Source organism: Aotus nancymaae, unplaced genomic scaffold, assembly GCF_030222135.1.
Source record: "Aotus nancymaae isolate 86718 unplaced genomic scaffold, 86718_ANA_hifiasm-v0.15.2.pri h1tg000006l, whole genome shotgun sequence".
In the NCBI taxonomy this organism is placed as follows: domain Eukaryota; kingdom Metazoa; phylum Chordata; class Mammalia; order Primates; family Aotidae; genus Aotus; species Aotus nancymaae.
Window position 1 is genome coordinate 21,576,575 of NW_026988417.1, and position 25,074 is coordinate 21,601,648.

General features: G+C 39.1%; 1 pseudogene; it reads left to right on the plus strand.

Moving 5' to 3' along the window:
• Positions 1–2,282: 2,282 nt before the first annotated feature.
• On the plus strand, positions 2,283–2,380 carry LOC135272184 (small nucleolar RNA U13; annotated as a pseudogene).
• The last annotated feature ends 22,694 nt before the right edge of the window (positions 2,381–25,074 follow it).

Genomic DNA, 25,074 nt, shown 5'->3' on the forward strand with positions numbered 1-25,074 from the left:
TTCCTCTTGATCATAGGAAGTTGAGATCCCAAAGGTCTTTTTTCATTTCATTGTTTCTGTCCCTTTTGGTTCCAGCTGGCAGTGCTTGTACTGGCATACGTCTCTCTAAAATTATATGTTTGTCCTATGAAACTTATTTGAGTTTACTTCATACTCCAAAAACCACATCTATGATTATCTGACAGGCCTCTGTATTGCATCGCATATCAATTAACTGAGCAATCGATCAGTGCTAAATCTGACTCTTTGCCTTTGTTTCTAGTTCTGATTCTGATGGTTTCTGGTTGATTGTGTGCATACCAGTGGCAGCAGTATAAAAGATGGATTTTGATATGGTCATTTTATTAAGAAATTTCTGATGAGCTAGAGGTGTCAGGAATAGGCAGGATAAGAAATATAGAATCTGACACACTTATTAGCCTTTTTGTTTTTATATGTTTTAATTGCATCTGCAGTAATATGAGATTCATCACCTCTAAAGATTCTTCCTTGTTTATCCAAAAACTCTGACCTTTTAGTATATACTTATTGGGAACAGATTGTTAAAATCTGTGAAAATGGAATTTCTATGAAGAAAATGAAAAAAAAAAAAGCAAATCCTTAGTAAGCTTTCTTTGATTTCTCTAAATAAATGAATGATTCCAAATTAATGTCTAAAGACTTTTTAGGGCTAAAGAGAGGAGATAAAAGAAATTTATATCATTTTAAAGTGGACAAATTGATTCTGGAAAAAAAGGTTTTCTAAGAGCCATGTAAGCCAAGAATTAATGGTTCCTCAAAATATAATCAGACTCAGTCTTTAGAAAATGATAAAAATCAATGACATTATTATAATGTGTATGGACAATGAAAAAATGTTCTGCCAAATTCAGAAGACAGTAACAAATTATAGAGATCCTCAAAAACAATGCCTCCTTGACTGATCAAATGATTCTTAATTATATGGTTTTATTTTGCTGAGAGACATTCTTATTAGCTACTGAAGCCTCTATAATTTGCAATAAGTTCCTTTAATTTGAAAGAATGATAAAATTTCTATCATATTAATAGAAAACACATTTGTGCAAACAGTTTTATATGCCTTGGTTACCTTGGGGGTAATTAATAAACCATGTTATAAGTTATCTTAAAGTCTAATGGAGTGGAGGACGTTACTCCAGTTGTGAGGGAGTAACTTAGATAGACATGTCCACCCATCATAAAGAGCTAGAAAAATGGACTAAATATGTGAAACAACTGTTTTTGGAAATTGGAGAACATACATTAAACAACTATGATCCCTAAGATAAGAGAAATAATCAAACTAGATAATAAAATCACTCTGGCTAGCACTTTACAATCCATGCTGGAAGAAAGAACCCAAACAGAGCATAGGAGAGTAACTAAATTTGTGAAAGGAAGATTGGAATTCAAGGACGCTCATATGGTTGGAATTGGTAGGAAAGAACCAGAGGTGAGGGGACCATGAAAAGGGTTCCAAGAATCTGATAGGGATCTGCTCCAAATTATAACTGAATACTAAGTTGTGCTTGCATAGGGTAAAATTTCACAATGTCAGGAAAAAACAATTAGAAAATATAAATGAGACAATTCTCAGAGCTCACACAGAAATGAGAGACTTCTGAGTTTTAACCAACTATTGTTGGAGCGGCTGCATCACCCACCTACAATATTTCCACCAAAAGTAGGGACCTGAGACTTATCATTTCTACATAATAGGGGTAAACTAGCCTTGCAGTAAAGGCTACGCTACACATGCCTTTTAAAACAGGCCTCTAAAAGATCAAGCACATCTGCAAGTAATTTAACGGCCTTCCAGGAAAAAAAAAATGCCAGTGCTCTGTAAGAAAATTCAGCAACATAAAAGTCAACACTCAATAACAAGAATCAAAACATGAGTATTAAGTAAACTGATAATACTAATAATTGATCAAGAAGCTGGAAAATAGAACCCAGTATACAGGAAAAAAAGTCATTAAAAAATGTTTTAGGCCAGGCACGGTGGCTCATGCCTGTGATCCCAGCACTTTGGGAGGCCGAGGCAGGTGGATCATTTGAAGTCAGGAGTTTGAGACCAGCCTGATCAACATGGTAAAATCCTGTCTCTACCAAAAATACAAAAATTAGCCAGGTGTAATGTTGCATGCCTATAATCCCAGCTACTTGGGAGGCTGAGGCACGAGAATCACTTAAATCCAGGAGGCAGAAGTTGCTGTGTGAGTCATGATTGCAGAGTGAGATTGTCTCAAAAAAGAAAAAAAGTTTTAAAACTAGAAATGATGATCCTCTGGTAGTTTCTGAGCATGATGACTAGGTTTTTCGTGTACATGTGATGTGCCACACTGGAAACTTGTCATGTCTGAACAATAGGCATCTGATTTGAAAGAAAAAATAAAAAGCTAGAAATGGATATTATAAATTATCAAACAGGGATTTGTAAGGGCTAGTGTTAACACAATGAATATTTAATTTTAAATAAAAACATTTACATAATACAAAATACAATTAACAATATCAAGTCCTAAAGATGAAGAACACAATATTTAAGGTAAAAATTTTACTGGATTGACTTAATATAAATTAGATACTGCAGAAGATCAGTAAACTTGAAGATAGAGTAATAGAAACTTTACAAATTAAGACATGGAAAGAAAAATATATGAAAGAAAAATAAACAGAGGCCGGGCATGATAGCTCTTGCCTATAATCCTAGCACTTTGGGAGGCTGAGGCGGGCAGATTGCTTGAGCCCAGAAGTTTGAGACTAGCTTTGGCAACATTGTGAAACTCCATCTGTATTAGCCAGGTGAGGTGGCATGTGCCTATACTCTCAGTTATGCAGGAGGCTGAGGTGGGAGGATTGCTTGAGCCCAGGAGGTGGAAGTTGCAGTAAGCCAAGATCTCTCCACTGTACTCCAGCCTGGGTGACAAAGTGAGACTCTGTCTCAAAAAACAAAAACAAACAACCAAAAAAAAACTTTAGTGTTTTTTGGACAACACTAGGCTTAACTTATATGAAAAAGAAAACTATGCAAGGAATAAGGTTGTGAGTTTGATAAATTTCATGAAAACAACACACAAATACCCCCCCCAAAAAAAGCCGCTAAGAAAAACACACCAAACACGTTATAATAAAATTACTGAAGACCAAGAAAGAAAAATCAAAAATTTTAAAGTAATCAAAGAGAAAAAAGAGACACATATACAGTAGAAAAATGCAAAGAATTATTAGTGTTCTCATCAGAAAAATGCAAGCCATAAGACAATGGAGCAACATCATTTAAATCCTGGGAAAAAAGTTAACCTAGAAATTTATATCAAGTAAAAATGATATAAAAAAAATTATATCAAGTTTCTTCAAAACTAAAGACAAAATACTTTTTCATAGAAATCAATAAAAGAATTAAATTCTAAGAGTTTTTCTGGAACTATAAAAAATATTAAAATGTTTTCAGGTTGGAGAAGAATACTAGATAGAAACCTGGATCTACATAAAGGAATAAAGAGTGCTGAAAATGGATAATATGTGGGTAAAATTTGAAACTTTTTCTTGTTTTTAAATTTTTTAAGATATTTTGTTATGTAAGAAAATATAGCAGCAATGAACTCTGTGGTTTATAAAATACAGAGAAGTAAAGTATATCTAGGAATAGAACAAAATATGGAAGTGAGTATGGAATAGAATATCATTGCAAGATTTCTTCATTGTCCATGAAGTAGTGTTATGTCATTAGAATGCTGTAAGAAATTAGAGGGGGTAGCCAAGATGGTCATCTGAAAGCAGCTAGTTTGTGCTGATATCATGGAGAGGAACAGAATCTCTTTAACACAGGGAACCTCCCCAACCCAGGACAGCGATGAGTAAATATGCAACCCTGGGAACCCATGCTTCTCCCACAGATATTTGCAACTCTCAGGTCAGTAGATATCCTCATGAACCCATTCTGCCAGGGCCTTCAGTCTGACACACAGACCTACATGGAATCACAGCAGAGCATGGAATCTCTGCTCAGGCATATGCAGAGACCTGGGAGCCTTAGATACCTGGGCTTTTTGGGCTTCCTAGCAAAAGCAGCTTAAATTCTGGCAAAGCAGGAGGTCAGGCCCCCATACATACCACTAGAACAGGGGCAGAATCCAGTGGGATGAGCAGCAACAGTCTATGGGCCCTATTTCCATGGCACCTCACAGGATAAGACCCACTGTCCTGGAACTCCATCAGCCACTGGTAGCAGTGCTACATTTCCCTGAAAAGGACCTCTCAGCAGGAAGGGCCAGCCACCACCTTTGCTGTTTGGCTGACTTAGCCATCTCAGCCTTCAGGCTTTGGAGAGTCTGAGGTGACTGGGGCCTGAAGTGGGCCCCCAGCACAGCACAGCGGCTATGTACAAATGTGGTCAGACTGCTTTTTTTTTTTAAGCAGATCTCCAACCCTGTTTCTCTTCACTGGGCAGGACCTTCCAACTGGGGTCTCCAGGTACCCTGATCAGTGTTCTCCAGCAGACAGAGTTTTGAAACCTCCCTGGAACAGAGCTCCCAGAGGGAGGGGCAGGCCCCCATCTTTGCTGTTTCAGTCTTCACTGTTGATACCTCCAGGTAATAGAAAATATGAGGGACTAGAGACTAGAGTAGACCCCCAGCATACAGAAGCAGCCCCTCAGAAAAGTGAACAGACTGTTATGTAGGTGCTTGTCCCCATAGCTCTTCACCAGGCAGGTCCTCCAGGCCTGAGCTTTCAGCCACCCCATGCCAGGGCTATTGAACCAGTAGCAGCTTTAGCAGCTTTGGAACAATGTGGACAGACCCCCCCTCCTGGGGGGCAACTGAAAGCCTCTCTGCTCTTTGCACTAGAACTGCATTTGCTACCCTAGGACTAATGAAGGAGCAAAGATCCTAAGTGCCTTATCCATACCTCCAACAAGTTACAGTTGACCCAAGGAGAAGAGATCAGTCCATCTCTTACAGGTTCTGCACCCACCCCCACCCCATGTTGCTCATCACCAGTCAAGAAACCCTTAACTTGGGCCCACATTACAGATTCTCCATCCTGAGATGATTGCACTGAGCAATTGTTGACCTCCATCTTTCTGGGGTGGAGCCCTCAAGAGACAAGCAAAAGACTCTTGACCACAACCACTACTAAGGTCCCTTCCTCTGTTGCCTCCAAGTTGGGGAGAAACATAAACCCTAAGATTGCTCTAGAGATGCAGTAAGCAGTGCAGGAGTGACAAGCTGCAATCTACAGCCAGCGATCAAGACAGAGAAGAGCCCATATTTTCAAAGCATTAAGAGAGAACCCAGTTGCAACTGTGAGAAAACACAGGGGAGCCACAGAACCAAGTGAAAGTCTACCAACTGACCAATAAGCCTAAGTACCATCTACTGGATCACACCCCAAAGCTTCAACACCAAAAATACCTTGCTAATATACCCCATGTGAGACCAAAGACAAGAAGTCAGCTTTAAATAAAGACTCTGCACAAAGCACAGCACTGAGAAAGCATCCAGTAAAGTTCATTGACTGTACTCAATCTCCACTGCAGTTAAAGGACATCCACATACTGAGATGATAAAATACCAATGCAAGAACTCTGATAGCTCAAATGGGCAGAGTGTCCTATGTCTTCCAAACAACTGTACCAGTTCTCCAATGAGAGTTCTTAACCAGGCTAAGCTGGCTGAAATGACAGAAACAGAATTCGGAATATGCATAGAAATGAAGATCATTGAGATTCAGGAGAATGGCAAAACCAAAACTAAGAATCATAATAAACAATACAGGAGCTGAGGATGAAATAGCCAGTATGAAAAGAAACATAATGAATCTGGCAAAGCTGAAAAACACAATACAAGAATTTCACAATGCAATCATAAGTACTAACAGTAGAATAGACCAAGGTGAGAAAAAATCTCAGCACTTAAAGCCTGGCTCTCTGAAATAAGACAGTAAAACAAAAATAAAGAAAAAATAAGGAGAGGATTGAATAAAACCTCCAAGAATTATGGGACTAAGTAAAAAGGCCAAATCTATGAATCACTGGCTTCCCTGAAAGGGAGAGAAAAAAATAAAAAAACTTGGAAAATATTTTTTAGGATATTGTCCATGAACATATTCCCAACTTAGTGACAGAGACCAATAATCAAATTCAGGAAATATAGAGAACTTCTTCAAGATTCTACAGAAGAAGATAATCTTGAGACACATAATCATCAGATTTTCTAAGGTTTAAATGAAAGAAAGAATGACACCCTACAAGCCAGGGAACTAAATTTCACATTCCAAAAGGAAAAAACTTCAACCAAGAGTTCGTATCTAGCCAAACTAAATTTCATAAGCAAATGAGAAATAAGATCTTTTTCAGATAAGCAAATGTTGAGGAGTTTATTATCACCAAATCTGCCTTACAAGAGATCTTGAAAGGAGCATTAAATACAGAAAGGAAAACCACAATCAGCTAATGCAAAATTACACTTAAATGCAGAGACCAGTGACATTATAGAGCAACCACACAAATAAGCCAGCACAATAATTAGCTAACTACACAATGACAGAATTAAATCCACAAATATCAATACTAACCTTAAATGTAAATGGGCTAAATACCCTATGAAAAAAGGCACAGAACGTCAAGCTGAAGTAAAAAACCAAGACCCAATGTTATGCTGTCTTTAAGAAACCCATGACACAAATATGTTCAAAATAAAGGGATGAGGGAAAATCTACCAAGCAAATGGAAAACAGAAAAAAGCATGGGTTACAATCCAAATTTCCAATTAAACAGACTCGAAACCAATAAATATCAAAAAAGACAAAGAAGGGCATTACATAACGATAAAGAATTTAATTCAACAAGACCTAACTATCTTAAACATATATGCATCCAACATGGAAGCACCCAGATTCATAGAGAAAATTCTTAGAGTCCTTCAAAGAGATATAGACTCCCACAAAATAACAATGGGAGGTTTCAACACATCACTAACAGTATTAGAGAGATCAACAAGGCATAAAATTAACAATACCAGTGATCATTAGAGAAATGCGAATCAAAACCACAATGAGATACCATCTTACGCCAATCAAAAATAAATGCTGGTGAGGTTGTGGAGTAAAGGGAACACTTATACACTGTTGGTGGGAGTATTAATTATTCAACAATTGCAGAAAACAGTTTGGCAATTTCTCAAAGTGCTAAAAGAGAACTACCATTCAACCAGGCAATCCCATCACTGGGTATATACCCAGATGGATATAAATCATTCCACCAAAAAAATACATTCACTCAAATGTTCATTGCAGCACTATTCACAATAGCAAAGAGATGAAATCAACCTAAATGCCCAAAAATGACAGATCAGATAAAGCAACCGTGGTGCATATACACCATGGAATACTATGCAGCCATAAAAGAAACAAGATTACATCTTTTGTGGGAACATGGATGGAGCTGCAGGCTATCATCCTTAGCAAGCTAACACAGGAACAAAAAACCATATACTACATGTTCTCACTTATAAGTGGGAGTTAAATGATGAGAACTTCTGAACACAAGGGAACAGACACTGGGGTCTACTTCAGAGTGGACGGTGGTAGGAGAGAAAGAAGCGGACAAAATAACTAATGACTACTGGGCTTAATACCTGGGTGGTGAAATAGTCTGTACAGCAAACCCCTGTGACATGAGTTTACCTATATAACAAACCTGCACAAATACTCTCAAACCTAAAATACAAGTTAAAAAAAAAGAAAGAAATTAGACATCTATTTTGCAAATACTGAAATATCCACTAGGAAAAGAAAAAAAGATTAAACAAGCCAATAGTGAATATAAAAAGAAATATTGAAAACACTCTATCAAAAAAGAGACCTAGGAATAATGGTAAAAAGGAACAAAGAAGAAATGGGACAACAGAAAGTAAACAGTAAGATTTTAACCTGGCAATATTAATAATATTAAATATAAACTAAATGCTCCAACAAAAGGCAGTGATTTTCAGATTGTATTTTTTTATAAAGCAAGATTCAACTATATGTGATATATTAAAAGAATTCATTTGTAATACATAAAGATGGGTTAAAATAAAAAGATGCAAAAAGGATATACAAAAAATTTAATAATCAGAAACTGTGGTGTGGTGCTCATACCTGTAATCCCAGCACTTTGGGAGGCCTCGGTTGGTGGATCACAAAGTCAGAAGATCAAGACCATATTGGCCAACATGGTGAAACCCTGTCTCTACTAAAAATACAAAAATTAGCCAGGTGTCATGATGCACACTCTAGTCCCAGCTACTCAGGAGGCTGAGGCAGGAGAATCACTTGAACCTAGGAGGCAGAGTCTGCAGTCAGCCGAGATCACACCACTGCACTCTAGCCTCTGTGACAGAGAAACACTCTGCCAAAAAAAAAAAAAAAAAAAAAAAAAGAAGAAGGAAACTGGAAAGGCTATATTAATAGGAGTCAAATCAAATAGACTTTGAAACAAGAAATATTACCAAAAATAAACTCAAATGTTTTCTAATAACAAAATTGTTAATTCATAACAGACCTAACAGTCCTGTTTGCATGTATCTAGTTTCAGGATTTCAAATACAGTAAGAAACAACATAACAGAAAGGAGAAGTAGATACAATATTTTAGTTAAAGTTTTCAACACCCCTCTCTCAGCAACTGAGAGAAAAAGTAGACAGAAACCAACAAGAACAGAGACATCTTGAAAAACACTGAAAATCTAACCCAATATACCTTTATAGAACACCACATCCAACACCAGTATAATGCGCATTCTTTACCATGCTTGTGAAATATTCAAGGTAGATCACATATTCAGCATAAAATGTTTCAAATTTGACAGGATTAAAGACATACAAAGTATGTTCTTTAATGCCTAAGGAACTAAATTAGAATTCGATAACAATAACTATATCTGGAAAATCTCCTAACATACTTCTAGACAATGCAAGGGTCAAAGAAGAAATGACAAGGAAAATTAGAAAATATTTCAAAATAGCTGACATTTTTTTTTTTTAATTTGGGGGATGAAGCTAATGCAGAATTTTGAAGACAATATATAGCTCTAGATGTTTATGCTAGGTAAAAAGAAAGGTCTAATATTAATGAACAAAGTTTCCACCTTAAGAATAGAAGGACGAGGGGGACAAGATGGCTAACTGGATGCAGTCAAAAAGTGCTGCTCCCACGCAGAGGATTCAAATTATTAAGTAAACCACCAAAATTTCGGCAGATCTTCAGAAAGAAAATGCCAAAAGTGGATGGAGAGACAAGACTGAAGCCAAGGCTGAAGAGAAAGGACACAGGGAACCCTGCACGGGATCCCAAACCCAGGGATTAGTTCCCAACTTCAAATGTCAACTGGGAAAGGGGTGAGTGAGGGAATTGAGGGATATCTCACTCTCACAATGGAACTTTGGGATCCTAGCTACAGGGGACCTCATGTCCCCATAGATGCATGAGCTGGCAGGGGATATACTTGGGGAGCAGGAAAAGATAGGCAGGCCTTCATATGGCACAAAGCACAAGAGCTTTTGTGCACTGGGCAGCTCTGGTGGAGGGTGCAAAAGGCATGGACCCCAGCTGCCTTTCCAGCCAGAAGATAGTGGGCAGCTTCCCAGTGGGACTGAGGCATGTCTGCTCTACACACTCTCCTGCTTGTTGGCCCCTCCCAAGGTCCATACCAAGCTGCCCTGCAGGAGTTGGTGCACAGCTGCACCTGACACTTTCCTGGCAACCCAGGAGCACATCAGATCCAGAACCCCAACCTGAGCTGCAGGACATCCCAGTGCCCCAGGGCTGCAACATGCAGTTGGGATTATGGAGCTGAAATCTGTGACTGGCCCTCAAGCGGAGAAGCAGCCCCCACCATCAGAGCACTGAGATGGGTGAGAAGCATGTGTTCCTAGGCTGGGGCAGTAGCAGTGCATTGCCATCATCTGCAGAGCCAGTCCAGAAAGAATGTGGAATATATCCCAGCCAGCCTCTGCCTCAGGGGACCCTGTAGCCTAGAACACCTACAAAAAGAAATGCAGGCACAGTACCACTGATCAGTGGGGACGCCCCCAAATCCCAAAAAGGACCTGGTGAGGAGGCCATCTCTTTCTCCTGCCTACAACAGAGGCCTACAACAGAGCAGGCCTGCAAACAAGAGAAAGTACAAAAGGGCTACACAGCTAGATATTAACCTAGCTACCAGCCATTGCTCTTAAGCGCCATCTACTGGATAACAGCCTAAACTATAATGCCAAAAATAATGTCTATGAAACCAAGCTCAAGAATTCACCCATACAGGTGGCTGGCAAGATGGCCAAATAGAAACAGCTCCAGTCTGCAGCTCCCAGCAAGATCAATGCAGAAGGTGGGTGATTTCTGCATTTCCAACTGAGGTACCCAGCTCATCTAATTGGGACTGGTTAGACAGTGGGTGAAGCCCACAGAGTGTGAGCCAAAACAGGGTGGGCATCACCTCACCCAGGAAGCGCAAGGGGTCAGAGAACTCCCTCCCCTAGCCAAGGGAAGCCATGAGGCACTGTACCATGAGAAAATATGAACTCTAGCCCAGATACTATGCTTTTCCCATGGTCTGTGCAACCTGCAGACCAGGAGATTCCCTCTGGTGCCTATGCCACCAGGTCCCTGGGTTTCAAGCACAAAACTGGGTGGCCACTTGGGCAGACACTGAGCTAGGAGTTTTCCCCTCACAGTGCAAACAAAACTGCCAGGAAGTTTGAACTGGGCAGAGCCCACTGCAGCTCGGCAAAGCCGCTGCAGCCTGACAGCCTCTCTAGACTCCTCCTCTCTAGGCAGGGCATCTCTGAAAGAAAGGCAGCAGCCCCAGTCAGGGGCTTATAGATAAAACTCCCATTTCCTGACAGCTCTGGATTGCAGGTCCCAGCAAAAATGCAGAGGGTGAATGATCACCACATTTTGAAATGAATTTTTACTGCCCAGAGATCAGGAGATTCCCAGGTGGAAAAGTGACACAAGTTTCCAGCATGGCCGTTTCAGCCAGCGCAGTGAGTATCTGCACAAAAGCTCACACAAATCTGGGCGCCATTTCAACTGGTGACTGAAATACCTGGGAGACAGAGTTGCCCATTCAACTGAAAAATGGGGGGCTGAAACAGGGAGCCAGGTGATCTGGCTCTGCCGGTCCCACCCCCACAAAGACCAGCAATCTGAAATGCTCTGAACTGAGAGTTTCATAGCAAGCAAAGCTGGACCCAGGATGGTCCAGTTTTGTGGGGGGAAGCGTGTCTGCCATTAATGAGGCAGTCCACCACTACAAAGGCAGTCTGCCATTACTAAGGTAGTCCACCATTACTGAGGCAATCTGCCAATACAGAGACAGTCTGCCATTGCTGAGGCAGACCACCATTACTGAGGCAGTTCTAACTATACCTCTATAAACAAAACTGCAAGGAAGTTCACACAGCAGTTGGGCAGAGCCCATGGCAGCTCAGCAATGCCTCTGCTGGCAGACTGTGACTAAGCTACCTCCTCACTGGGCAGGGCATCTCTGAAAAAAGGCAGCAGCACATCAGGAACTTATAAATAAAGCCCCACCTTCCTGGGACAGAGCACCTGGGAAAAAAAGGTGGTTATGAGTTCTGCTGCAGCAGACTTAAACATACCTGTCGAGCAGCTCTGAACAGAACAACGGAGCTCACAGCTCACCACTTGAGCTCTTATAAGAGCCAGACTGTCTCCTCAAGCAGCTCCCCAACCCCTGTATATCCAAAAATTCACCTCATAAAGGAGAGCTCAGACTGACATCTGGTGGGTATCCTTCTGGGACAAAGATAACAGAAGAAGAAACTGACAAAAACCCTTACTGGTCTGCAGCTGTTGCAAGTGATCCCCAGGCAAGCAGGGTCTGGAGTGGACCTCCAGCAGTCCTACAGCAGAGGGGCATAACTATTAGAAGGAAAACTAAGAAACAGAAAGAAATAACTTCATCATCAACAAAAAGGGCATCCACTCAGCGATCCCATCAGAAAGTCAACAACTACAAAGACCACAGGTAGATAAAGCCACTAAGATGGAAAGAAACCAGCGCAAAAACAATGAAAACATCTAAAACCAGAACACCTCTCCTCCTCCAAAGGATCACAACTCCTTACTTGCAAGGGAACAAGGCTGGATGGAGAATGAGTCTGATGAATTGACAGAAACAGGCTTCAGAAGGTGGGTAATAACAAACTTCTCTGAGCTAAAAGAACATGTTCTAACCCAATGCAAAGAAAGTAAGAACTTTGAAAAAAGGTTTGAAGAAATGCTAAGAGAATAAACATCTTAGAGAGGAATATAAATGCATTGATGGAGCTGACCAACACAACATGAGAACTTCACAAAGCATACACAAGTCTCAATAGCTGAATTGAACAAGCAGAAGAAAGGATATCAGAGATCGAAGGTCAATTCAATGAAATAAAATGAGAAGGCAAGATTAAAGAAAAAAGACTGAAAAGAAATGAACAAGTATCCAAGAAATATGGGATTATGTGAAAAGACCTAATTTATGTTTAATAGGTGTACCTGAATATAATGGAGAGAATGAATCCAAGCTGGAAAACACTCTTCAGGATATTATCCAACCTAACAACTTCCCCAACCTAGCAAAGCAGGCCAATATTCAGGTACAGGAAATACAGAGAACACCACAAATATATTCCTCAAGAAAGGCAACCCTAAGGCACATAATAGTCAGATTTAACAGGGTTGAAATGAAGGAAAAAATGCCAAGTGCAGCCAGAGAGAAAGGTTGGGCTACCCACAAAGGAAAGCCCATCAGACTCACAGTGGATCTCTCAGCAGAAACCCTACAAGCCAGAAGAGAGTGTGGGCCAATATTCAACATCCTTAAAGAAAAGAACTTTCAACCTAGAATTTCATATCCATACCAAATTAAGCTTCATAAGCAAAGGACAAATAAAATCCTTTACGAACAGGCAATTGCTCAGAGATTTCATCACCACCAGCCTTGCTTTACAAGAGCTCATGAAAGAAGCACTAAACATAGGCAGGAACAACCAGTACTAACCACTCCAAAAACTTACCAAATGGTAAAGAGCATTGACACAATGAAGAAACTTCATCAACTAATTAGTAAAACAACCACCTTGCATCAAAATGACAGGATCAAATTCACACATAACAATATTAACCCTAAATGTAAATGAGCTAAATGCCCCAATCAAAAGACATAGACTGGTAAACTGGATAAAAAGCCAAAACCCATCGGTGTGCTGTATCGAGGAAACCCATCTCACATGCAAGGATACACAAAGGCTCAAAATAAAAGGATGGAGGAAGATTTACCAAGCAAATGGAGAGCAAATAAAAGCAGAGGTTGCAATTCTCATCTCTGATAAAATAGACTTTAAAGCAACAAAGATCAAAAGAGACAAAAAAGGACATTACATAATGGTAAAAGGATCAACACAACAAGAAGAGCTAAGAATCCTAAACATATACACACCCAATACAGGAGCACCCAGATACATAAGGCAAGTTCTTAATGACTTACAAAGAGACTTAGACTCCCACACAATAATAGTGGGAGAATTTAACACTCAATTGTCAATATTAGACAGATCAACGAGACAGAAAATTAACAAGAAATTAACTCAGACCTGGACCAAGCAAACCTAATAGACATCTACAGAACTCTGTACCCCAAGTCCACAGAATATACATTCTTCTCAGCACCACATCACACCTACTCTAAAACTGACCACATAATTAGAAGTAAATCACTCCTCAGCAAATGCAAAATAATGGGAATCATAACAAACAGTCTCTCAGACCACAGTGCAATCAAGTTAGAACTCAAATATCAGAAGCTAACTCAGAACCACATAGCTTCATGGAAACTGAACAACTGGCTCTTGAATTTTGACTGGATAAACAATGAAATGAAGGCAGAAATAAAGATGTTCTTGGAAAACAACAAGAACGAAGACACAACATACCAGAATCTCTGAGACACATTTAAAGCAGTCTCTAGAGGAAAATATATAGCAATAAATGCCCACATGAGAAGCAAGGAGAGATCTAAAATCGACACCCTATCATCAAAATTGAAAGAGCTAGAGAAGCAAGATCAAAAAAACTCAAAACCTAGCAGAAGACAAGAAATAACTAAGATCAGAGCAGAATTGAAGGAGATAGAGACACAAAAAACCCTTCAAAAAAGCAATAAATCCAGGAGCTGGTTTTTCAAAAAGATCAAGAAAAAAGACAGATGACTATCCAGATTAATAAAAAAGAAAAGAGAGAATAATCAAATAGATGCAAAAAAAAGTGATAAAGGGGATATCACCACAGATTCCACAGAAATACAAACCATCATCAGAGATTATTACAAGCAACCCTATGCACATAAACTAGGAAACCTGGAAAAAATGGATAAATTTCTGGACACTTGCACCCTCCCAAGCCTACACGAGGAAGAAGTCAAAACCCTGAATAGACCAATAACAAGGTCTGAAGTTGAGGGAGGAATTAAGAGCCTCCCACCCCGAAAAAGCCCAGGTCCAGATGAGTTCATAGCCAAATTCTACCAGACATACAAAGAGGAGCTGGTACCATTCCTTCTGAAACTATTCCAAACAATCCAAAAAGAGGGAATCCTTACCAAATCATTTTATGAGACCAACATCATCATGATACCAAAATCCGGCAGAGATTCAACAAGAAAAGAAAACTTCAGGCCAATATCAAAGATGAACAAAGATGCAAAAATCTTCATTAAAATACTGGCAAACCAATTACAACAGCACATCAAAAAGCTTATCCACCATGATCAAGTAGGATTCATCCCGGGGATGCAAGGCTGGTTCAACATACGCAAGTCTATAAATGTAATTCACCACATAAACAGAACCAAAGACAAAAATCACATGATTATCTCAACTGATGCAGAGAAGGCCTTTGACAAAATTCAACAGTTCTTTATGTTAAAAACCCTCAATAAACTAGGTATTGATGGAACGTGTCTCAAAATAATAAAAGCTATTTATGACAAACCAACAGCCAATATCATACTGAATGGGCAAAAACTGGAAGCATTCCCTTTGAAATCTGGCACTAGACAAGGATGCCCTCTCTCACCACTCCTATTCAATATAGTATTGGAAGTTCTAGCCAGAGCAATCAGGCAAGAAAAAGAAATAAAGGGTATTCAAATAGGAAAGGAGGAAGTCAAATTGTCTCTATTTGCAGATGACATGATTGTATATCTAGAAGACCCCATTGTCTCAACCCAAAATCTCCTGAAACTGATAAGCAAATTCAGTAAAGTCTCAGGATACAAAATCAATGTGCAAAAATTGCAAGCATTCCTATACACCAATAACAAACTTAAAAAGAGACAAATCAAGAATGACCTGCCATTCACAATTGCTACAAAGAGAATAAAATACCTAGGAATACAACTAATAAAGAATGTAAAGGACCTCTTCAAGGAGAACTACAAACCACTGCTCAACGAAATAAGAGAGGACACAAACAGATGGAGAAACATTCCATGCTCATGGTTAGGAAGAATCAATATCATGAAAATGGCCATACTGCCCAAAGTAATTTACAGATTCAACACTATCCCCATCAAGCTACCAATGACCTTCTTCACAGAACTGGAAAAAACCACCTTAAACTTCATATGGAACCAAAAGAGAGCCCACACAGCCAAGTCAATTCTAAGCAAAAAGAACAAAGTGGGAGGCATCACACTACTGGACTTCAAACTATACTACAAGGCTATAATAATCAAAACAGAATGGTACTGGTACCAAAACAGAGATATAGACCAATGGAACAGAACAGAGGTCTTGGAGGCAACACAACACATCTACAACCATCCAATCTTTGACAAACCTGACAAAAACAAGTAATGGGGAAAGGATTCCCTGTTTAATAAATAGTGTTGGGAAAACTGGCTAGCCATGTGCAGAAAGCAGAAACTGGACCCCTTCCTGACACCTTACACTAAAATTAACTCCAGATGGATTAAAGACTCAAACATAAGACCTAACACCATAAAAACCCTAGAAGAAAATCTAGGCAAAACCATTCAGGACATAGGCGTAGGCAAGGACTTCATGACCAAAACACCAAAAGCATTGGCAACAAAAGCCAAAATAGACAAATGGGACCTAATCAAACTCCACAGCTTCTGTACAGCAAAAGAAACAGTCATTAGAGTGAATCGGCAACCAATAGAATGGGAAAAAATTTTTGCAGTCTACCCATCTGACAAAAGGCTGATATCCAAAATCTACAAAACAGATTTACAAGAAAAAAACAAACAAGCCCATTCAAAAGTGGGCAAAGGATATGAACAGACACTTTACAAAAGAAGACATACATGAGGCCAACAAACATATGAAAAAATGCTCATCATCACTGGTCATTAGAGAAATGCAAATCAAAATTACACTGAGATACCATCTCATGCCAGTTAGAATGGCAATCATTAAAAAATCAGGAGACAACAGATGCTGGAGAGGATGTGGAGAAATAGGAACACTTTTACACTGTTGGTGGGAGCGTAAATTAGTTCAACCATTGTGGAAGACAGTGTGGTGATTCCTCAAGGACCTAGAAACTGAAATTCCATTTGACCCAGCAATCCCATTACTGGGTATATATCCAAAGGATTATAAATCGTTCTACACATGCACACAAATGTTCATTGCAGCACAGTTTACAATAGCAAAGACCTGGAACCAACCCAAAGACCCATCGATGATAGACTGGACAGGAAAGATGTGGCACATATACACCATGGAATATTATGCAGCCATCAAAAACGATGAGTTCGTGCCCTTTGTAGGGACATGGATGAACCTGGAAACCATCATTCTCAGCAAACTGACAGAAGAACAGAAAATCAAACACCGCATGTTCTCACTCATAGGTGGGTGTTGAACAATGGGAATACATGGACACAGGGAGGGGAGCATCACACACTGGGGTCTGTCAGGGGGAAACAGGGGAGGGACAGCAGGGTGTGGGGAGTTGGGGAGAGATAGCATGGGGAGAAATGCCAGATATAGGTGAGAGAGAGGAAGGCAGCAAATCACACTGCCATGTGTGTACCTATGCAACAATCTTGCATGTTCTTCACATGTACCCCAAATCTAAAATGCAATTTAAAAAATTAAATAAAAATAAATAAAGAAATAAAGAAAAATATATATGCACCCAATACAGGAGCACCCAAATACATAAAGCAAGTTATAAATGACCTACAAAGAGACTTAGACTCCCACACAATAATAGTGGGAGACTTTAACACTCCACTGTCACTATTAGAGAGATCAACGAGACAGAAAATTAACAAGGGTATCTAGGACTTGAACTCAGACCTGGACCAAGCAAACCTAAGAGATATTTACAGAACTCTCCACCCCAAATTCAGAGAATATACATTCTTCTCAGCAACACATCACACCTTCTCTAAAATTGACCACATAATTGGAAATAAATCACTCCTCAGCAAATGCAAAAGAATGGAAATCATAACAAACAGTCTCTCAGACCACAGTGCAATCAAATTAGAACTCAGAATTCAGAAACTAACTCAGAACCACACAACTTCATGTAAACTGAACAACTGGCTCTTAAATGTTGACTGGATAAACAATGAAATGAAGGCAGAAATAAAGATGTTCTTTGAAACCAATGAGAATGAAGACACAATGTACCAGAATCTCTGGGAAACATTTAAAGCAGTGTCTAGAGGAAAATTTATGGCAATAAATGCCTGCATGAGAAACGAGGAAAGATCTAAAACTGACACATTATTGTTAAAGTTGAAAGAGCTAGAGGAGCAAGATAAAAAAATCTCAAAAGCTAGAAGAAGGCAAGAAATAACTAAGATCAGAGCAGAACTTAAGGAGATTGAGTTATAAAAAACCCTTCAGAAATACCAATAAATCCAGGAGCTGGTTTTCTGAAACGATCAACAAAATAGACCACTAGCCAGAATAATTAAAAAAAGAGAGAGAGAATAATCAAATAGATGCAATAAAAAATGATAAAGGGGATATCACCACAGATTCCACAGAAATACAAACCACCATCAGAGATTACCACAAACAACTCTATGCACATAAATCAGTTAACCTGGAAGAAATGGATAAATTCCTGGACACTTGCACCCTCCCAAGCCTAAACCAAAAAAAAGTCAAAACCCTGAATAGACCAATAACAAGGTCTGAAGTTGAGGCAGCAATTAAGAGCCTACCATCCAAAAAAAGCCAAGGTCCAGATGGGTTCACAGCCGAATTCTACCAGACATACAAAGAGGAGCTGGTACCACTCCTTCTGAAACTATTCCAAACAATCCAAAAAGAGGGAATCCTTCCCAAATCATTTTATGAGACCAACATCATCCTGATACCAAAATCTGGCAGAGACTCAGCAAGAAAAGAAAACTTCAGGCCAATAACCACAATGAACAGAGATGCAAAAATCTTCAATGAAATACTGGCAAACTGATTGCAACAGCACATCAAAAAGCTTATCCATCATGATCAAGTAGGCTTCATCCCAGGGATGCAAGGCAGGTTCAACATACACAAGTCTATAAACATAACCCACCACATAAACAGAACCAAAGACAAAAACCACGATTATCTCAATAGATGCAGAGAAGGCCTTTGACAAAATTCAACAACGGTTTATGCTAAAAACTCTCAATAAACTAGTTATCGATGAAACATATCTCAAAATAATAAAAGTTATTTATGACAGACCCACAGCCAATATCATACTGAATGCACAAAAACTGGAAGCATTCCCTTTGAAATCTGGGTGCAGACAAGGATGCCCTCTCTCACCACTCCTATTCAATATAGTATTGGAAGTTCTAGCCAGAGCAATCAGGCAAGAAAAAGAAATAAAGGGTATTCAAATAGGAAAGGAGGAAGTCAAATTGTCTCTATTTGCAAACGACATTATTGTATATTTAGAAGACCCCATCATCTCAGCCCAAAATCTCCTGAAACTGATAAGCAACTTCAGCAAAGTCTCAGGATGCAAAATCAACGTGCAAAAATCACAAGTATTCCTATACACCAATACCAGACTTGAATAAAGCAAAATCAAGAACGAACTGCCATTCACAATTGCTACAAAGAGAATAAAATACCTAGGAATACAACTAACAAAGGATGTTAAGAACCTCCTCAAGGAGAACTACAAACCACTGCTCAAGGAAATAAGAGAGGAGACAAACAGATAGAGAAACATTCCATGCTCATATTTAGGAAGAATCAATATTGTGAAAATCTCCATACTGCCCAAAGTAATTTATAGATTCAATGTCATCTCCATCAAGCTACCTATGACCCTCTTCACAGAACTGGAAAAAAACCACCTTAAACTTCATATGGAACCAAGAGAGCCCGCATAGCCAAAACAATCCTAAGCAAAAAGAACAAAGCTGGAGGCATCATGCTAACTGACTTCAAATTATACTAAAAGGCTACAATAATCAAAACAGCATGGTACTAGTACCGAAACAGAGATACAGACCAATGGAACAGAACAGAGGCCTCGGAGGCAATGCCACACATCTACAACCATCTGATCTTTGACAAACCTGACAAAAACAAGCAATGGGAAAAGGGAAAAACTGGCTAGTCATGTGCAGAAAGCAGAAACTGGACCCCTTCCTGACACCTTACACTAAAATTAACTCCAGATGGATTAAAGACTTAAACATAAGACATAACATCATAAAAACCCTGGAAAAAAACCTAGGCAAAACCATTCAGGACATAGGCATAGGCAAGGACTTCATGACTAAAACACCGAAAGCATTGGCAACAAAAGTCAAAATAGACAAATGGGATCTAATTAAACTCCAGAGTTTCTGCACAGCAAAAGAAACAATCATTAGAGTAAACCAGCAACCAACAGAATGGGAAAAAATTTTGCAATCTACCCGTCTGTCAAAGGACATATATGCAGAATCTACAAAGAACTAAAACAGATTTACAAGAAAAAAACAAACAAACCCATTCAAAGGTAGGCTAAGGATATGAACAGACACTTTTCAAAAGAAGATTTATATGAGGCCAAGAAACATATGAAAAAATGCTCATCATCACTGGTCATTAGAGAAATGCAAATCAAAATTATATTGAGATATCACTTCATGCCAGTTAGAATGATGATCATTAAAAAATCTGGAGGCAACAGATGCTGAAGAGGATGTGGAGAAACAGGAACACTTTTACACTGTTGGTAGGAGAGTAAATTAGTACAACTATTGTGGAAGACAATGTGGCGATTCCTCAAGGACCTAGAAATAGAAATGCCATTTGACCCAGAAATCCCATTACTGGGTATATATCCAAAGGATTTTAAATTGTTCTATTATAAAGACACATGCACATGTATGTTCACTGCAGCACTGTTTACAATAGCAAAGACTTGGAACCAACCCAAATGTCCATCAATGATAGACTAGACAAAGAAAATGTGGCACATATGCACCATGGAATACCATGCAGCTGTAAAAAAATGATGAGTTCGTCTCCTTTGTAGGGACATGGATGAACCTGGAAACCATCATTCTCAGCAAACTGACACAAGAACAGAAAATCAAAACTGCATGTTCTCACTCATAGGTGGTTGTTGAACAATGAGAACACATGGACACAGGGAGGGAAGCATCACACACTGGGGTCTGTTGGCGGGGACTAGGGGCAGGACAGTGTGGGGTAGGGAGTTCAGGAGGGAAAACATGGGGAGAAATGCCAGATATAGGTGATGGGGACGGAGGCAGCAAACCACATTACCATGTATGTACCTATGGAACAATTCTGCATGTTCTTCACATGTACCCCAGAACCTAAAGTGCAATAAAATATATATAAAATAAATAAATAAATAAATAAATAAATAAATAAATAAATATATATATATATATATATATATATATATTTAAAAGTTTATAAAAAAAAAATAACTCCCATTTCCCTGGAACAGAGGAACTTGGGGAAGGGATGGCTGTGGGTGCAGCTTCAGCAGACTTAAACGTTCCTGCCTGCCAGCTCTGAAGAGAGCAGCAGATCTCCCAGCATAGCTCTCAAGGTCTGCTAAGGGATAGACTGCCCCATTAAGTGAGTCCCTGACCCTCATGACTCCTGACTGGAGGCACCTCCTGGCAGGAGGCAACAGACACCTCATACAGGAGAGCTCCAGCTGGTATGTGGTGGGTGCCTCTCTGGGGCTAATCTTCTAGAGGAAGGAACAGGCAGCAATCCTTGCTGTTTTGCAGCCTCTGCTGGTGATACCTAGGCAAACGAGATACCACTTTGCTGCAAATTGCTGGAGTTTGCTGGAGTGGACCTCCAGCAAACTCCAGCAATTTGCAGCAGAGGGGCCTGACTGTTAGAAGGAAAACTAACAAACAGAGAGAAATAGCATCAACATCAACAACAAGGATGTCCACACAGAAACCCCACCCAAAGGTCACCAACATCTAAGATCAAAGATAGATAAATCCATGAAGATGAGGAAAAACCAGTGCAAAAAGACTGATAATTCCAAAAACCAGATGCATCTTCTCCTCCAAAGGATCACAATTCCTCTCCAGCAAGGGAACAAAACTAGACAGAAAATGAGTTTGATGAATTGGCAGAAGTAGGCTTCAGAATGTGGGTAATAACAAACTCCTCCGAGCTAAAGGAGCATGTTCTAACCCAATGCAAGGAAGTTAAGAACCTTGAAAAAGGTTAAAGGAATTGCTAACTAGGATAACCAGTTTAAAGAAGAACATAAATGAGATGATGGAGCTGAAAAACACATCACAAGAACTTTGTGAAGCAGTACACAAGTATCAATAGGCGAATCAATCAAGAAGAATAAAGAATATCAGAGACTGAAGATTAACTTAATGGAATAAAGTGTGAAGACAACATTAGAGAAAAGAAGAATAAAAAGGAATGAACAAGGCCTCCAAGAAATATAGGACTAAGTGAAAAGACCAAACCTATGTTTGATTGGTGTGCCTGAAAATGATGGGGAGAGTGGAACCAAGTTGGAAAATGCTCTTCAGGATATTATCCAGGAGAACATTCCCAATCTAGCAAGACAGGCCAACATACAATTTCAGAAAATACAGAGAACACCACAAAAATACTCCTCGAGAAGAGCAACGCCAAGACACATAATCATCACATTTACCAAGGTTGAAATGAAGGAAAAAAATGTTAAGGGTAGCCAGAGAAAAAGGTCAGGTTATCCACAAAGAGAAGCCCATTAGACTAACAATGGATCTCTCTGCAGAAACTGTATAAGCCAGAAGAGAGTGGGGGCCAATATTCAACATTCTAAAGGAAAAGAATTTTTAAACCAGAATTTCAAATTCAGGCAAAATAAGCTACATAAGAGAAGAAGAAATAAAATCCTTTACAGACAAGCAAATGCTGAGAGATTTTGTCACTGCCAGGCCTGCCCTATAAGAACTCCTGAAGGAAGCACTAAATATAGAAAGGAAAAATTGATACTAGTCACTGCAAGAATTTACCAAATTGTAAAGATCATTGACACTATGAAGAAACTAACAGACAAAATAACCAGCTAGCATCATAATGACAGGATCAAATTCACACATAGCAATGCTAACCTTAAATGTAAACGGGCTAAATGCCCCAATTATAAGACACAGTCTGGTAACTTGGATAAAGAGTCAAGACCCATTGGTGTTCTGTATTCAGGAGACCCATCTCACGTGCAAAGACACACATAGGCTCAAAATAAAGGGATGAAGGAAGATTTACCAAGAAAATGGAAAGCAAAACAAAGCAGGGTTTGCAACTCTGCTCTCTGATAAAACAGACTTTAAACCAACAAACAGCAAAAAGACAAAGAAAGAATCCATCGCATAAACAGAACCAATGACAAAAACAATGTGATTATCTCAATAGATGCGGAGAAGACCTCTGACAAAATTCAGCATCTCTTCGTGCTAAAAACTCTCAATAAACTAAATATTGACGAGATGTATCTCAAAATAATAAGAGCTATTTATGACAAACCCATAGCCAATATCATACGGAATGGGTAAAACCTAGAAACATTCCCTTTGAAAACCAGCACTTTTTCATCACTCCTATTCAATATAGTATTGGAAGTTCTGGCCAGGGCAATCAGGCAAGAGAAAGAAATAAAGGGTATTTAAATAGAAAGAGAGGAAGTCAAATTGTCTCTGCTCGCAGATGACATGACTGTATATTTAGAAAACCCCATTGTCCCAACCCAAAATCTCCTTTAAGCCCATAAGCAACTTCAGCAAAGTCTCAGTATACAAAATAAATGTGCAAAAATCACAAGCATTCCTATACAACAATAATAGACAAACAGAGAGCCAAATCATGAGTGAACTCCCATTCTCAATTGCTACAAAGAGAATAAAATACCTAGGAATAAAACTAAAAAGAGATGTGAAGGACCTCTTCAAGAAGAACTACAAACCACTGCTCAAGGAAATAAGAGAGGATACAAACAAATGGGAAATTATTCCATGCTCATGGACAGGAAGAATCAATATCATGAAAAGGGCCATACTGCCCAAAGTAATTTATAGATTTAATGCTATCCCCACCAAGCTACCACTGACTTTCTTCACACAATTGTGAAAAAAAAACTATTTTAAATTTCATATGAAACCAAAAAATAGCCTGTAGAGCTAAGACAATTTTAAGTAAAAAGAACAAAGCTGGAGTCATCATGCTACCTGACTTCAAACTATACTTTAAAGCTACAGTAACCAAAACAATATAGTACTCTTACAGAAACAGACATATAGACCAATGGAACAGAACAGAGGCCTTAGAAATAACACCACATATCTACAACCATCTTCTCTTTAACAAACCTGACAAAAACAAATAATGGGGAAAGGATTACCTATTCAGTAAATGGTGCTGGGAAAACTGGCTAGCCATATGAAGAAAACTGAAACAGGACCCCTTCCTCCCACCTTATGTAAAAATTAACTCAAGGTGGATTAAAGACTTAAACATAAGACCGAAAACCATAAAAACCCTAGAAGAAAAGCTAGGCAGTACCATTCAGGACATAGGCATGGGCAAAGACTTCATGACTAAAACACTAAAAGGAATGGCAACAAAAGCCAGAATTGACAACTGGGATCTAATTAAACTAAGGAGCTCCTGCACAGCAAAAGAAACTATCATCAGAGTGAACAGGCAACCTACAGAATGGGAGAAAATTTTTGCAATCTATCTATCTGACAAAAGGGCTAATATCCAGAATCTACAAAAAAATTCAACAATTTTACAAGAAAAAAAAAAACAACAACCTCATCAAATAGTGGGTGACAGATATGAACAAACACTTCTCAAAAAAAGACATTTATGCAGCCAACAATCATATGAAAAAAAGCTCATTACTGGTCATTAGAGAAATGCAAATCATAACCACAATGAGATATCATCTCACTCCAGTTAAAATGGTGATTATTAAAAAGTCAGGAAACAACAGAAGCTGAAGAGGATTTGGAGAAATAGAAATTCTTTTACACTGTTGGTGGGAGTATAAATTAGTTCAACCATGTGGAAGACAGTGTGGCAATTCCTCAAAGATCTAGAATCAGAAATACCATTTGACATAGCACTTCCATTACTGGGTATATACCCAAAGGATTATGAATCATTCTAGTATAAGGACACATGCACATGTATGTTTATTGCAGCACTGTTCACAATAGCAAAAACTTGGAACCAACCCAAATGCCCATCAGTGATAGACTGGATAAAGAAAATGTGGCACATATACACCATGGAATACTATGCAGCCATAAAAAAAAGAATTAGTTCATGTCCTTTGCAGGGACATGGATGAAGCTGAAAACCATCATTCTCAGCAAACTAACACAAGAACAGAAAACCAAATACTGCATGTTCTCACTCATAAGTGGGTGTTGTACAATGAGAACACACAGATACATGGAGGGAAATATCACACACCAGGGCCTGCCAGGGTTGGGGTGAGGTGTGAGGGTAGGGGAGAGAG